This window comes from Pogoniulus pusillus, chromosome 19, assembly GCF_015220805.1.
Source record: "Pogoniulus pusillus isolate bPogPus1 chromosome 19, bPogPus1.pri, whole genome shotgun sequence".
Taxonomy (NCBI): Eukaryota; Metazoa; Chordata; class Aves; order Piciformes; family Lybiidae; genus Pogoniulus; species Pogoniulus pusillus.
The window spans coordinates 10536637-10551881 of NC_087282.1; the positions used below are offsets into that span (position 1 = coordinate 10536637).

At 38.1% G+C, this 15245-nt stretch overlaps 1 long non-coding RNA gene across 9 annotated transcripts in view; it reads left to right on the top strand.

Annotated features, from left to right (window-relative positions):
- The first annotated feature begins 3510 nt into the window (after positions 1 to 3510).
- Positions 3511 to 15245, top strand: part of LOC135183892 (uncharacterized) — a 94121-nt gene continuing 82386 nt past the window's right edge. For 8 of the 9 annotated variants that reach the window (XR_010305758.1, XR_010305755.1, XR_010305751.1 and 5 more), the window contains exons 1-2: positions 3511 to 3581; positions 3871 to 3954. This is a non-coding gene — a long non-coding RNA (uncharacterized LOC135183892). The remainder of the gene's footprint in view (positions 3582 to 3870; positions 3955 to 15245) is intronic. The other variant, XR_010305759.1, reaches the window with a different exon arrangement.

A 15245-nucleotide genomic window follows, 5' to 3' on the forward strand; every position in this document is an offset into this window, starting at 1 on the left:
GAAGTGAAGTAAAACCCGAAATATATTTGTGGTCCTTAGCAGAACAGGGTGGGGGGAAAGCACTGATGTCAGGTTTAGGGCCATGACATTGAAAGGAAAACTCAAAGCATTTAGTACTTTTAGTGCCCTTGTCTAAGTGATGGAGAAAAGAGGCTGTAACTACATGGTATGATGAAAGAACAACCCCAGAAGTATTCTTAGTTCCTCTTTTCCTCCTGCCATTTGCCTCCTGTCTTGGGACAAATGGTTAGCACAATTACTGTCACACTTTTTTAACCTCCAGCTTTAAAATATTTTGTAAGCTTCCACACAGAGTGCTCAGCTGTGACTTAAAATTGTTGTTTGAGTTGTAGGAAACTGCTACAGTATTTTCTGGAGATCTGTTTTTTAATAGATTATAAATCCGGGGTCCTTACATTTACTTCACAGCCTCCTCAGAAGAAGTTAAAATCCAGTGTGTTCTTTTCTCAAATCTTTTTTATTCATATTCCAGCATGTTAGTAGTAGCTTTGAATTGTGTTTAAACATAGTTTCCAGGACCAAGAAATAAACACTCCATATGTGTGCTGATGGTCTATTGAGCATGTTTACTCTGCAGGAAACTCTAGGCAAAAAGAGTGAGGTGGAATAATGCTATCTCCATTAGGAAAAGTTTAAGGGAAAAACCTCTCCACCCCAAAACAAACAAACAACAAACCACAAAGCCACAACTCTGCTTGAGGCAACCACACAAACCTCAGATCATGTTGGCAGTCGCTTTGCAATGCAGTATTTTGGCCCATCTCTGAGAAAGGCATAGTGTAGCCTGAGGGTAGAAGCTAGTAGTTGTACAAACTGTTCTTGACTCGGTTTAATCGCTGGAGAAAATGCATTTTAAAACTGTGCAGCTTACAAAAATCATTTCCCAACATTAAAAAAGTGCAACCGGGAAAGGCCACTGCTATGTAGATATTTTTGCATGTAATGTTGTACTCATTCATATAGCCACAACAGCTAACAGTGACAAATGTGCCTGTAAAAAGGTCACATCTTGGAATAAAATTATCATAGGTGGATAGGCATGAGGTATTTTGAGCCTCCCCCAGCATGTGCTGGTTTATATCTCAATTTAATAACAAAATAGGCTTTTGAAGATAACTGGATAATCCAGTAGTAGAAGGACTTACTCCTCTAGCATCCTCCATCCAAACACAAAACAATACAATCACACAAGTTTTCAGAAGAGACACACTCTATCTGAAAAAAAGAGTTTTAGGTTTACAGGATTTTGTAAATGCAGTGATAGAATTTCCATTTGCCAGAGATGGCACAGGCTGCTTCTTAACGGCAGCAAGTATAAAACAACTGTAGTTGAGTGGTCACCAAACCAGTTATTCAGATTTCAGTCCTTGAGAAATGTTCTGTTCTCATTTCTAGTAGTGAAGAAAGTGAATGACATTTAAGTCTTTGTCCTAAGTGCACTGGGGAAAAAGAAAGAATCCTTCTGTGTACTACCACAAGAGAAACAGACAGTATTTAACTTAACCACAGACAGGAAGCACGCTGCTCTGTCACCCACTAGTACATTTCCCAGCTTTTCATCCAGAAATTCTGTATCATTAACACAACCACTCTACCACAGAAAACATACCACAATCCTTTCACTACTCCTGGTGAGCTATACACTTCCTTCAAATTGCTTTGTTTCTTTGATCAGTGTCATCAGTACAGTCAGTTTCTACTCTCCTGCCCTTTTCTGCTTTTTTGCAGTTCAGGCGGAATCTGTTTGCATTGGGGAATTTTAAATAGCCCAAATATCTCTTCAGAAGGAAGTCAATCTAAGTGCAGTGCAGGAGAATGTGGCAAATAATAAAATCACAGGGTATACAGTTTATCTTAACAAGTGGGATAATAGGATTAGAAGTATTAACTACTAAGCAATTAAGAGCATTATTTGCATATGAATAGATACTACCTACTGACAAAATAACCTTACTTTCTAAAACAAATAACCTTACTAAAACATTCTCTCTCTGCCTACTTAATAAATATGAGTTATTTGCAAACCTAAATCAAGAGAGAATCCGCTCACTGATAAAATAATTTCAAAAACTACTTGTTGGTTTGGGTTTTTTTAAAGCTTTATTTAAAGCAATAATTTCTGTGCCTGATAGAGACAATAATTGTACATTCTGTAGCGTTTCTGTAAATGGCCACAAGAAGCTACTATCATATTTATACAAAATTTGTTAATGATTTGAAAGTACATTACAATTATTAACCATTAAAGTGACATTTCATGTTACAGTCATGAACAGTATCAAAAATGTTCATTAAAATCACAGCTAATTCTAAGTAAGTGGATAAGAATTACAGCATCAACAACATTATTTTTGTGTTGGTGCAGCTACATTTTGTTTTTAACCAGCTGTGAGAGGACTACAAATGGTTCACTTACTAGGCTATGAACATTTCAATTTAAAGTCAGCTTACAGATTTTGCCTGTACTTATTTATAGGAAGAGGAAGTTCACATCTTCCCACCTATTGTTTAAGAGAAGTTCTTATGTTGCATATGTTAGCAATTTAACAATCTCTGTGGTCCCACCAAATCTGGAGTTTACTTGCTATGTCCAGTTCTAATTTAAAACCTAAAGCACTGAAGCTAAATGAAGCATGGCATTGTTAAATTACACAGGGGCTACTCATGTCAGGCACTTTCTTCACTGAAATGACTTACATAAATTCAGAAATAAGCTGAGCAATGGTTTTAATCTGAACAACTCTTTAGTCATTTTAACTTGCTCCCGGTCAGCCTCCTCTAATACTTATGAATCAAAATATCAATCTGCTTTTCAACATTTATATTTGCAACGTGTTCTTTTTTGTTAAAAGCATTTTCATTCTCTGAAGCATGTAGTTAATTTATTTGAATTCTGTTTTCCCAACTTTATCACTTATGATTTTAGATAACGACTAGGTTTATCTTCTCCAAATTATTTTTCCTAGTCAAGTTGTAACAGTAAAACAGGATTTGTGTTCCATTCATGTGTTCTAGAAACAACAGGTATATGAACAAATTCCACAGAAATACTTCAGAGGATGATGTAAAAAAAAAAATTAGGGAGAAATCTCTAGAATTGGACTTTTTCTATGGGACAAGAGAAAAAAATAAACAAATGATAAAAAACAATTGATATACACAAAAGTTACTTACTAAATTATTCTCTGTTTCCCCCCCTGCTATTCAAATACCAATCTGTAGTCTTACCTGAGCGCAAGTGTTATCTAAACATTGCAGCTAGTGGTAATTTCTCAGTATTGTTGGCAAATAAAATACCTTCTACCTCTTTGTTTAGTGCATAGAACAACGCTTATGCTGCCTGTTTTCATTTTGCTAGATTAGAATCCTACACCACCCATGGTTCTCAGACCAACCCTACAGCTTGCCCGGAGCTTAACCTGGGAGGGGCAAAACTCAGGGCAGGTGCCGTGAATTTGCCACAGGTATAACTAAAACCATGCTCAGTATAAAGGGAGAAGGTTTCTCAAAACAGAGCCTAGACCTGCTGCTACTGGGGAACTTCTGTTTATTGAGTCTGGGTATGATTTTCTGTTTGTGGTAGTGTTAATGTTAGTATTTCTGTACCATTAAATTCTTTTTCAGGTTAGGTTGTGGATTTCCTTTTTCTAAATGTTTCATTCTGCTTAGAGAGAGGTGTAATTGACTGATAAAACATCTGTGGTTATTCAATGAGTATCCTATAGAACTTCCAGCAGTTCCTTTTTTCCCCAGTATTTTATGTTTTGAGACAGAGTTGCAGTATGTGAATGGACGATAGTTGTGTTTTCTGTTGTACTAATGGTTTTGGTTTTTTTTTTCCCCTCCCAGCCTGAAACAGCTACTGATGACCTACAAAGAGAAAGGGGAAAAAAGGTGGTATTGCTACAGATCACTGTGTCTCAGTTTTCAAGTGTATGTATTAATATTACACATATATGCTACTGTACTTCTTAACAATACAGTGTCTTTACAATCCCCAGCAATTATTATGGGTTAGGATACAGTGTTTTAGTAAAAGTTACTACATTTTTATACTTTTCCTGTTATTTTTAGTGTTTTGTACACCAAGTACCTATGTATGTTCTTAGTTTGACACTGTAATTCAGACAACATATTCTATCATTTCCTGTGGTTTTGTGGAAGGCAACAAAAAATGTTTCTTGGATATGTGGCTTTTTTTTCCCTTTTGAGGTTGCTGGAGGATTCTGTTTCTTGTATCTTGTGTGTTTCCTTAAAGACTGATGACTGAGTTGTACAGCTTATCGTGCTGTGGTATGTTTCCCAAATTGTTTAGAAAATGTCTTTTGATGTTCCTATCTTGCAGCACAATTTACTTCTCAAACAAAGCTCAGCAGTTCAATATGAACTTCTTTTGTTTACTATTGCTTTTATTTATTATGTGGCTTCCTTGGACCATATTTAGCAGTGCAGACCTCTCTATCTTGCTTTTCTATATTTTCCCAGTACTTCACAGAAACTAAATGACCTATTGCAGCCATTCTCTAGCAAACTCTGCACATGTGCCTTGTAATTACCCATGGCTGGTCAGAAGAACTTATTTGTTGAATGGTGAGGGTGGTCTACTTGTTAATGTCTCTAAGTTATTTCTTCTATAAAGAAAGGTGTGTAATGGGCACATTGTCTTTATAGCTTCTCTAAGTAATATGAAAGCTTAGTAAATAAGAAATCTGCAGTACAGGATATTATTAATCCTCAGTGGAATGGTTTTCAATGTATCTTACTGTAGCCAGTGCTCCAAGGAGTGAGTTTCTGGGGGTAGTTGAAGAGGATTGTTATGATACAAATGTTTAAGGCATTAAGAGATGCTAATGAAGAGCTTCCAAGCAGATGAACAAAAGCAGGCCTAAAAGATTGTGTCAAGAAATTTTTGCTCAGGCTGTTCAACAAAAGAATTATGTGAAAACTTAGGTAATTTTCAGGACATTAGTAAGTTTCTCTTGCTAGGAAGAAATTGATCGTAGGGTTTTTTTTGTATTGACTGTTCTTGTGTGTAGCACAATTAGTAAGTACGCTGCATAGAGGGTTTACCATCTTGAGATCTGCATCAAGTTTTTTTTCATAGCTGTTTTAACTACACTCAAAATTATGTATGAAGAGATTAAGGGGACATGATTTGAGTGTGTACTTCTACATGACTTAACAGCTTCTTTAAAGGGAGCTCAGCTATTTTGATGACACACTTATTTAGTAGGCAAATCAATGCTATTTTGTTATGCAGTTTTTTTATTGTATGTGAAGTGTTTACTTAGTTAAGTATCTTGAAAAGCAGGTATTATTGTTTTGAGGAGTAAGAAAAATTACCCTGAGTAGGAATGTACTTGGTTTGCTCCCTATATTGCTTTTGGTTCACTTAATCTGTGTGTTTAACTTGTAAGAATCTTTAATAGTTGCCACTGAAATAAACTGTATGTCTAGCTCTTCTGATGGGAAGAACCTGGCTCTGAAGTTTAATATGCTTCTTTATCACCTAGCTAGGTGGCATTGTATAAAGTTTATGAAAAACAAATTATGTTCTCTCACTCAATAGTGCTGGTTTTGTTCTGAATTATTCTTCCTTTTGTGCTTGTTAATTCCTTAAATATTGCTTACAAGGAATTTATCACATGTAAAATTATGGAATGTGTAACCTAAATGTTGCTGGTTGACTTAGTCCTCTATGAATGAATATACAGTGTGGTAAAAGAATAACATCAGTGAGAAGCAAGATTATCTCCAGTCTTACTCCTCACATGCACACTTGTCTATCTTTGGTTGGATAAATATCTGAAGATGAGTTTGAGGCTCAGTGCAAGAGAATGTGATTTTTCACAAGAGAGTTAACTATAAATGAACTCAGGGTCATAAATGGCATTTATTTCCCTCATTTTATCCACATGCAGATTATCTTTGCTCAGCAACCTCATCTGATAAATTAATAGATGAAAAAGAGTAGTATTCTGCCAGATTAGTCTACTGAGCTAATTAACTTGTCTGCAGTGGCATAAAGAATGGGAGACAGCTATGGCAGTGGGAGATTACTAGACTGACAGTAATATAATACCAAATCCTTGTTACTCTCACCGTAAGTTCTCCACTAAATGTGCTCTGATTCATGAGATGTGACAGTTTATTCTGCAACAGTTGGAAAGATTTTTACTCTTTCCTTTCTACTGCAGTGACTTACAGAATAATACTTCTTGCATTCAGGCTGCCACAATTTGCAGCCATGTGTTTCAAGATGAACTGAAATTGTGCTAAAAGAGCAAGGTCTATAGGCTGGTGGCAAGTTAAGCCTGCCAGCCAGATCAGTGTGTACTATTGCTTGGTTCTGGGTCAGGGCCCTTTGGCATTGTGTCCTCTGGTGAATCTTCAGTGATGGAGAACCATGCACACAAGCATGTGACAGGCACTTGCTCTATTACATGATGCATTGTAGGAAGGTGACACAATGATACAGTGATACAGACAGTACAAGAAATGCATATTTCTTGTGTAGGTAGGGATTTGTCTTAGAGGAATGATTGCTACTGAGTTTTTACTTCTCTGACTATCTTGCAATTCTCAAGTAGAAATGGTGTTGAAATGGATTAAATTGTCCAAGAAGACAGCAGGGGGAAAGAGTTGAAGTCCAGGGGTAATCTGTGTACACAAGTGGAGAGCAGTGAGACCGTCCAAAGGACTTTTTGAAAGAAAACCAGGGCAATAAGAAACTGAGAGGGCAGTGAGGTAGTATGTAGTCAGCTGCTGAAAGTGTCTAATGGCACAAGAAAGGTTAGGTTTTCCTGGTTTGGCTAGAAAGTCATTCTAGACTTTGAGAGTGGCTTCATTGTGCCTTTAGAAAGGAGTGACACTGGCATGAAGCTCCATGCTTACTGTCTCTGCTGGAATTTGTGGTTCTATGGTGTAATGCTTACTCTTGAGGACAATGTGTCTTCAAATCCTTCAAGGCCTTTTGAGCTTTCATCCCCTCAATAAGGAAATTATTTTGCCTGTTATTCATCTCCTGGAGCTTGCTCTTCAGTACAGCAAACTTGCAATCCACTTAAGTCACATGAATAAGTCATCTGGTATAAAATACACCTTATGTAACATAGGTAAGGTTTACCTTGCCTGTGCTAGTATAAGAGGGAAGCTAGATAAGAGGGCAGTGTGAAATCCCTTTACCAGTTAGCTATCATTTTGGGGAGTCCAGCTCTCTGCTCTGGCTCAGCTGTCTCATCTTGGCTGAGCTGCTGAGGAAGGTGCTAACTTTTGAGGACAGCTGCCAGAAGGCCTGTAAAACAGGGGTATGTTTTAGTAGTACTATTGGTTTGTACTACATTGGTTTGGATGAAAGCGTGTGTAGTGCCTTGCTTTTACATGAAGCAGAGGCTGAGGGACCTGGGGCTTCTTAGTCGGGTGAAGAGAATACTGAGAGGAGTTTTAATCAATGTTTATTAATGTCTGAGGGGGGGTGGACAGGCTCTTTTCACTTGCTCCTTGTGATAGGACAAGGAGCAATGACTGTAAGCTGCAGCACAAGAGGCTCCACCTCAACACAGGGGGAAACTTAACTGTAAAGGTCACAAAGCACTGGAACAGGCTCCCAGGAGAAGTTGTGGAGTCTCTTCTCTGGAGACTTTCAAGGCCTATCTGGATGCATTCCTCTGTGACCTGTGCTAGATTGCATGGCCCTGCTCTGGTAGGGGGTTTGGACTTGATCTCATCGGGTCCCTTCCAACCCCGAATATCTTGTGAGCCTATGATATGATACTTGGAGATTCATAACAACAGAAGAGCTTCTCTGGAAAGTTTCTTTTTAAATGTACCAGTTTAGATAGTGGTAAATGATCTTGGTTTTCTTGTCCTTTTTATATCTAATGCAATACTTGAAATAGACATTTTCACATTATCCCGTGGGCTCTAAATGGCATTTGCGGTCTTGTTAGTTATTTTCTTTGCCCTTGTTTAATGAACTGAATATAGCTGTGAAATGTTTCATGTTTGGGAGCACTTTGTTTCATGAATTAGTTAAGTCTCAGTATAACTCAGATTTTTTTTTTCACATTTTCAATATTTTTTTATCTTCTAATTTGAGCTTAGTATTTTTTCTAGTTATGGTTAGCCAATTAAATTAACTCTTGAAGTTACTTCTCCAAGGTAAAGAATCTACTTCAGGTTTGAGGGACTGAAAGTAGTACACTGAGTTAACACTGAGGTAGCTTATAAGTATGGAGAAAATGAGTGAGTTAGCTCATAATCTCTCCTGAAATGGTGTGACTGCAACTTCACTGCAATCAAAGGAAGATGAGATTGTCTGAAAGCACTGTCAAATGTTTTGGGTTTTTTTTTTTCAGCAGAAAGATGGAAAAATATTGATAGTTTTTCTATTCTCCCTTAAGGGTGCGATTAAATGGAGATACTTTCTTGTTAGATGCTGAATGACATCTAGGCAGATGTAAGTAGGACTGACTGGATATAGTGAGAGTGCACTGAATTTATTTATTAGGAATCATTTTCTGGCTAGTCTACATAGTTTGGTATTATGGCTCTTTCAGATTGCACGAAGCACAGAGTTCCTTAAGTATGTTTTTCTAACAGTACAAGACTATACTTCTCTTTGGAAGCTGTTTAAATGCTCACTGGCTATAAGCATGTTTGAACAGGCTAAGGCAGAATGAGTGTATTTATGCACAGCAGTATCCAGTGTGACCTCTGTCTTGCTTGAAAACAAACCACAACAGCATTAGTCAGCACTTTACCAGTAGCAATGACTTCATGTTGCTTAGGCTCTTGATTAGTCTGAGTTCTTGTGGCTCTCCTTAATACTGAGGCACACCTAGACAGACATGGTAATAGAGTATGCCGTAAGAGTTTTTTACAGTGCTTTCTTTGGAGCACCTTCTGTAGTGCTCCAAAGCACTGTAAAATAAATCTATAGTGCATAGATTTTTTTTTTTCTTTTTTGAAGTCTTGTTACGTAAATTTGGTTTATGATGGAAAAAACAGTTCAGCAGATCTAGGATTCAGAGCACATACCCTTGTTTCTGTGTAGTTTTTGTGAGATCAGTTTGAGATGAGTTGCTGAATCACATGTAATTACATAGTCACTTGTTTATGATTGTATACACTGAAGTTAAAAGTAGTTTAATCCCATGGGTGTTTAGATAAGGGAGATGACTTAATTGTCAATTAGAATTGAAACATTATTTGAAGCTTCCTAGTGGGTCCTTTGGTTAATAGAGAGTCTCAGGTGTTGTGTGAATTATCACACTCACTAACATTTCCCAACAGTACTTTCCACAGACTTCAATAATATATTATTTATTGTTATAGGAGAGCTAATCAACTAAACATTCCTCTGCTGCTAAATACAGCCAGCAAGCTGCTTATGAGTCAGGACTCTGGCAGATACTTTTGGTGCATATCATGGAAAGCTTTACTGGCTAGCTGTCATGTTCCTGATATAAACAAATGTGAACTTCCAGGGTTGTCTTTCCATATTCCAGTAAGCTGTGGTTTTGGTATTCACTGTAGTAAGATTATACTTATAAAGGACCAGGGGAGAAAAACACACACCAAATCATCATGCAAACCTTCTGGAATGTAATACATGGTAAGCTCAGCGAGTCACAATTCATATCCATGGTTGATGAGTAACTAAGCTTTCAAATATTCCAGAATCTCATTTCCATACAGAGCAGCAGTTAAGGGCGAGTTTAACACACTGATAGCCAAAATTAGAACTGTATCATTTTTATAGCAGTTCGGAAAGCTTTTGGATGTTTTTGCAGTTTTATAGGCAGGGAACATCCACTTGAAATATACTCCTGTGAATAAAGGTGTATAGTATGACTATTAATTAGATCATTTATAGAGACTGTGACATTAATTTCCCTCTGTAACAGCATTTTTTGGGGAAATTTTATCCTGTTTGTTCTTAATTGTCCTGCCTGGTCCTTTCCATCTTCCAGCATAAGGCATAAAATAGGAAAGGAGCTGCTTGTCAGCAGTTGTTACATTTCCTTAACTTGACTTTCAAAACTGGTATTAAACTTATCACTGAAGTATGTCAAATGTTTATGCTTATTTCTGTACAAATATTTTTATATGTCAAACAAGCTAGCATAATAAGAAGCTTGTTATCTCAGATTAGCAGATCAAGAGTACTTGGTGACTAAGCAGCTGTACACATGACTGAGATAGAGGAAACAGTCTTTGCTTGTTCCTGGCCCACTACTTGAAACCAGGTTTTTATGATGTGACTGCCCTGGCAGATGAGTTCCATGAAGCTAAGGATCTTTTCGTGGGAACAAGAAAGAAATCGGAAGAGATTGACATGTTTAAAGCAAAAATAAATAGTAATAAAATCCTAGTCCAGAGTAGTATCTGGGAGATTGAAATCAGTTCAGTTGAGCAGAATGCCAGAACTGGCCTTCCAGTGCCAAGATGAATGTTCTTATTGCAGGAATGGCAGGAACCAGATGCTTTGTTCTGAAGGTGGGAAAGCTTTTTATTTCAAACTGATGCATCTTTTCCAAAGCACGTCATTCCCAGTTCACATATCCCCTGCTGTGCTAGATGCAATCTGTATTGCTGTGCTTTGCCTACTGCTCTTCCCAGTTCAGACTTGTGTTGACAATCTGTCAGCACCACTGATTAAACACTGGCACAAAGAGGGCTAGTGCTTAGCAGAGCACTCCCTGTGCTTTGCCCTTCTGCAGTCTAGGAACAGTTTCCTATGTCCACACTTCTGTTTCCACTCTAAAGCAATAAAGCACAGTGTGTGTAATCCTGTTCAGTGATAATTCATGATTTTCTCTGTTTAGCTTCACATCTGTAGTTCATATACAGAACTAAATGCCACTTGCTGTCACTTTTTGCATGTTGTATTTACTAACTGTAGGAAACATCAATAACTGTTGAAACTACTGGAATACAGCAACTTAACAGTAGCTCCTGGGCTTATATGTTCTTACTTAGAACTGAAGCTGATGAGGTCTTCAGGTGATACACAGCAACCAAGACTATGCTAACCTGGTTTTAGAGAGATGAACAGGAGAATTTGGGAGCTTTTTTAAAAATCAAGCATCCTGTTCAAGGTAGCTGAACAAAGAAATAGAGGTGTTTGATTGTCTGAAATGAGAGATAAGAGCATTCATAGTTGGTTGCCTAAAACATGTTTCTACATTGTGGGGTTTTTTTCTGTTTTACATAAAATGATGCTTTTGAGAGATATGCAAAAGCTATCTTGAAATGAGATGTCTGGTTTGAAAATGTACATTAGGTTTCACTTTTTTTAATCATCATTTCATTGTAAAATAGTTTTGAAGAAGAATATGTTGCAGGCAGTTAGCATACATAGCATCTTTGGAATTCTTATCTCTAAAAATATCTACATCAACTACTGCCTTGTGCTTGTCTTTTATCTTCTGTGAAAGTAATGGTTCCAATATGATGGCAAATTTTGGGAAGTTAATATGGTGTTCATTTTGAATCTGCTTCCTTGTATGCTTTTTGGCAAAATAAACCATAGCCTCAGGAATTTTTCTTCTGTGATAATAACCATTCAATGGCTGCAGAAAGGAAGTTAGTGGCGGTGCTGAGTTCATTATGCTTTGTGGTCAGCATGACTAGTGCTTTTATCTTGGGCAAATCCAAACTGCATACTGCAATATACTAAGGTAACTCTTCATCAGGTGCCCAAGCTGTACTGGAATATTTACTATTTGTAAGTAGTATCATCTTTAGTGAAACCCATATAAAGGTCAATATTTATGTATTGAACTTGCAATCCTGTTTGTCTATGTGTCTGCTCACTTGTGTAGCTCTTGAAATTTTGATAGAGAATTTGAACATTCGGAATAAGGAGATGAGGTGCTGGAATGTGTCCAGAGAAGGGCAACAAGGCTGATGAAGGGCCTGGCACACAAATGCTACAAGGAGAGGTTGAGGAAGCTGGGGTTGTTTATCCTGGAGAAGAGGAGGCTCAGGGGTGACCTCATTGCAGTCTACAACTACCTGAAGGGAGGTTGTAGCCAGGTGGGGGTTGGTCTCTTCTCCCAGGCAACCAGCAATAGAACAAGGGGACACAGTCCGGGGGGAAGTATAGGCTGGATGTTAGGAGGAATTTCTGCACAGAGAGAGTGATTGGCATTGAAATGGGCTGCCCAGGGAGGTGGTGGAGTCACCGTCCCTGGAGGTGTTCAAGAAAAGCCTGGATGAGGCACTTAGTGCCATGGTCTAGTTGACTGGATAGGGCTGGGAGATAGGTTGGATCATGGAGGTCTCTTCCAACCTGATTGAGTCTATGATTCAAAATGCAATATAAGATCTCATAAATGTTTGTTCTGCCCCATTGATGGTTTATACCCCCCTGCAGTGACTTAGAGAAATCAAACTTCTTAATGAGTCCTATTTAGCTTGAAGATTCCCTGCTAGACTAGAAGTAGCTGTATGTTCTTAATTGTATTATCTAACCTTTTTTTTTTCCACAAGTATGACTCTATTTTTTGCACTCTCAGTGCAGTGGTTTTTAGCTAGATGAATACTGTGCTGTCCACATTGTAGAGGAAAGAAAGTAGACACACCAAAGGCATAGGAATTCCAATTGCAGCATACAGATGTACTTTATAAATGCACAGGCAGTTCAAAGGAGACAGTTCTAATGTGTTTCTGAAGCAGGAAGGAATAGTTTCATAAATGTAAGGTCATGGAGCAGCTTTCTGTCATTGTCAAATCTCACATTCCAAAACACCTCAAGTTTTCTCACCTGCTTTCAGAGGGCAATATACCATATGTTAAAAACAGCCTCAGGCAAGGATAGTGTTTGGATGTGACGGGGAAAAGTCCATTTCAGAAAGGAAGTTACTTTTTGATCTTGGGTCTGTTCATCATCAGCAATAGAACAAGGGGACACAGTCTGAAGTTGTGCTGCGGGAAGTATAGGCTGGATACTAGGAGGAAGTTCTTGCCACAGAGAGTGATTGCATTGAATGGGCTGCCCAGGGAGATGGAGTCACCATCCCTGGAGTTGTTCAAGAAAAGCCTGGATGAGGCACTTGGTGCCATGTTCTGGTTGATTAGATAGGGCTGGGTGCTAGGTTGGACTGGATGATCTTGGAGGTCTCTTCCAACCTGGTTGATTGTATGGACTGGCTGATTGATTTAGGTGTCTCTTAAGTAGTGAATGCAGCAGTGTTTCTGTGGCCTCAGATTATCTTGGAACTGAGCTGTTTACTAGGGCAGACACTTCTTAAAATAAAAGGTACTGTGCTTTTTGAGCTTAAGATAGCACTGCAGCACCAACTGTCCTAGTGAAAGGTGTAGTGCTTATTTTATCTGTGTAGTCCTGGCCAGTAGTTATGAGTAAACTGGTTTAGCCAGAGTCATAGGTGATAATCAGAAATACTTTAACACTGTATTGGTGTCTTGTTTCAGAGCTGGTTTTATCTCAGTTTACTACTGATCTGAGACTGAGTTCTTTCCAAGGGCTATTTAAAGTTCTCCAGTGTGAAGTAAAAGCTTACTTCATTTCAGGAATAGGTGAGCATTTGACTCATGGGTCAGCACTGTTCTGTGCTTTATATATCTTTGTTTTACCATGCGCCTGGTTCACAGCAGCTGCATGGTTGCCTGAACAGTGATGAATGGTGAGGGGAGGAATGACAGAATGGGAAAACGTAATCTCTGAAGAGTTAGGGGAAATAAGGGATTCCCACCTATGCCTTTGCTTTATGACAAGGTGTATACCTAGCCAACCCTGGCTGCAGTTCAGTTTTACTGGCTAAGAGCTGCTCTAGTTTTTGGCTGCTCCTAGCATGCCTCATTGGCAATTAATAGAGAAATTCACTGTATCCAGTCTTTAATAAAGCCAGCTGTCTCCTGAAATTACACTGCCAATGTGGACACTTCCTGTGACTGGCACACCAAATGCATTCAGCTACTGTCACACTACTAAGAACATCACAAAGGGGAAATGAATGAGTAACCTTGAAAAAAATAAAAAGCAAAGCCCAAACAATGAACACCATGACAGTGTCACAAGCACAGGATAGACCTTTGTGAACAATAAAGAGCCAATATTTATAGAAATCTATGGATTTTGTGTAACAGTTTTATTCTGGGGTATTTTTTGGTAGAGTTGGTTTGTATTTTTAGTTCTGATTGAGTATATCAGTCTGTGAAAAAATGCCTTACCATAGACACACTTCATCTGTTGTTAGTTACAGTGTGCATAATATGACCACATAGTTTGCAGAACACAGGAAACAGCTCTTTGTCATACTTCCTTTTGGGGGGGAATGCTTCATCATGACACCACTCAAAATGAAACAGTCATTTGTCAGTTCTGGGAGACGCCCTGTGTTGCACACTGAAGAAAGTGGATCAGTTTGGGTTGCTAGAATGACTTTTATATATATATATATATATGTATATATATATATATATTTTTTTTTTTCCCCCACCAGAATAACTGACCAGTTTTTCAGTTTCTCCTTCTGCATGTACAGGAAATAAAAGGAAGCTTTCAGTGGTGTCAGTGATCTTTCTGCAAATGTAGGCATTGCTATGTATCACATCTTTGAGTATTGCTATTTTTGATGAAAGGCTGTGCTAGGTTTGCTGCAGAATCAGTGAAAATCTATTTTATTTTTTTAATCTAAATATCAATTTAATAAGAATTTGGGGGTTCAAGCAGCAAAATGGACATGATAAGCATAACTTGTTTGAAGCATGGAAATTACTTCTGTCAGATTTTGTTCAAATCAGTGTTTGCCACTTGTTGGACTAGTAGAGGTCTATGGAATGCAGCTTTTTAAGAAACAGATTCCTGCTGTCATGCAGTGTATTTTTTTTGCTAAACAGGATCCATGTTTTCACTTGAAATGTTTTAGACAGCAAATACTTCTGGCTGAGGGTTTTTTTGACTCCTATTTGCTGTAGATAAATGGTAAGAAATAATCTCTATGGTCTCAATGGCAGTTGTAGATGTTGGTCTAATCCAATTTGTGCATCTGTAAGGTGAAGGATATTGTTTTAGCTTGTACTGGCAGCAGTGCTATAGCTGTGATTAATAAGAAGAAGTTTGCTTTGTGAGCTTTGCTTGTAACTACAAATGAGTAGTGAGTGAAAGGGGAATAACCAGCGTTTACTGACAGTATCCCTTAAATGCTTAGTGATGACTCCAATGTTAATTAAACCTGAGTGAATGCAGTTAATGA